Genomic DNA, 1,916 nt, shown 5'->3' with positions numbered 1-1,916 from the left:
GAGGATAATTTATCGGGATGAAAGTCAGTGAAGTTAATCCAAATATCTGTGCAACAGAGATATATAAGGGATTGGACATTCTATCTCTGTTTTAAGCAGGCTTCAGAGTATGGACTTAGGAAATGATGGGTAGGGGACTTCTTCAGTGTGGTTGGGATTAGTAGCAGCCGGTATTTCCAGCAGAAACTGAGATTCAAACTCTCACAGTTCCCAAATTCTTCCCTTGTATTGTCTGGGAAAATGGTCCAGAATACGTATGTAGTACTAAGCAGGATTCTGTATTCTGGCAGCTGGCATAGCCAGGCCAATTCAAGTATTATGTGGCATGACACTCTTCCAAGTATTTCTCTTCCTTACTTGCCCAGATCTTGAATTTTTCCTGTGATACACATCCATCCTTGTAATGTTATAGAGGATGAGGTAGGGAGTCTACACTGAGCCCCAACCATTTCCTCTCCCTTTGTCATTTCTGGAGTCTGGCAGCTATACTCTGTGCATTCAATTCCATGCTTTGCTTTCTTAGTGAAGGCACAACCAATACTCCAAAGCTGTTTATTCTTTTAAGAGAGAGATTTCATAACAAAATAATTACAAATTGCCAATTTGTCTTCCAACTGGAGTTATTAGCAGGAGATGGCAACTATTTGCAGTCATTTCAAGGTGATTGTCTTACTCCTGTTTTAAAAAAGAATTATAACAAGGAGGACTAGCTGAAACAACTCTGATTTTTGTCAGTACTTAACCCTATGTAAGAATATGTAAATTTTGCCTAGGGTTACATCCTCAAAGAACAATATTGGAGGCCATTAAGATAATAATATTATATTAATGATATCATATATCACATTATTATGATAATAATCATAATTATGACAGATATTTCCTGAAGAGTTAAGAGTACTTGGATTTCAGATAGCTTTTTGCATAAATTAATATTTAATCCTGAAAATCTTTGTACTACTGTTATTATGTCCATTTTACATGTAAGAAAATTGAGGCACAGAGATTTACAAATCATGAACAACATCATATAGTTACTTGGTGGTGAAGTTGGTATTTGAATGTAATTTGACTCAAGAGTCCACATGCTATTGATGGAACGACGATACATCGGCTTTTCAGAATGACTCCAGTTTCACCAAATGTGAATTGTTTTTTCTCAGGATTGAACCCTTGAACACATTGTTCATACAAATTGAGTGCCTCCCTGGTATGTGTTTTCCTAGAGCATCATACACATTCTTAAAAGTTTTGCTCAAATCCTCACAGTGTAAATGTTATTATTGATCTCTCTCTAAGTCACATTTTGAGCTTTATTAAGCACCAATTACACTGTTCAATAATATTCTGTCCAGAGGCATATCAAAATATGGTAAGTATGATGCCTCCCCTGGGCACCAAATGCTGGAGGCACCAATGAGCAGTTTACATTAGCCATTGAAGTTTCCATCACCAGTTGAGAGAGATAGATCATCCTGAAATTTAAAACAAATCACCATAGGCCCTGTTTTCTGTAGACATGCCTCTGGTCCTCTCTTCCTGTCCTTCAATGGACTGCAACCATTTTAAGAGAAGGGAGAACATGTCATTCATCTTTAGGTTCTCTAAGATCAATTACATGCTTTCCTTTCTGAAGGAAGACACCTTCAAAAACGCCAATGTTGTTTATTCTTTTAAGAGAGTGATTCCACTCCAAACTAATTCCAAACTGCCAACATGTCTTCCAGGGTCTTGAGCAGGGGATGGCAGCTACCGATAGTGATGTCACAGTGATTTTCTTACACCTCTCTTAATAAAGAATTATAAGAAAACAGCAGTAGGGGCGGGGCAAGATGGCGGACTAGGCAGAAGGATTGCACAGACCCTCTTCAACAAAGAAAAGGGAAACCAATTAACACAGACACAGAAGATAATCT

Source organism: Orycteropus afer, unplaced genomic scaffold, assembly GCF_000298275.1.
Source record: "Orycteropus afer afer isolate SDZICR_OR568_19922 unplaced genomic scaffold, OryAfe1.0 scaffold00045, whole genome shotgun sequence".
In the NCBI taxonomy this organism is placed as follows: Eukaryota; Metazoa; Chordata; class Mammalia; order Tubulidentata; family Orycteropodidae; genus Orycteropus; species Orycteropus afer.
This window is presented reverse-complemented; position numbering follows the sequence as displayed.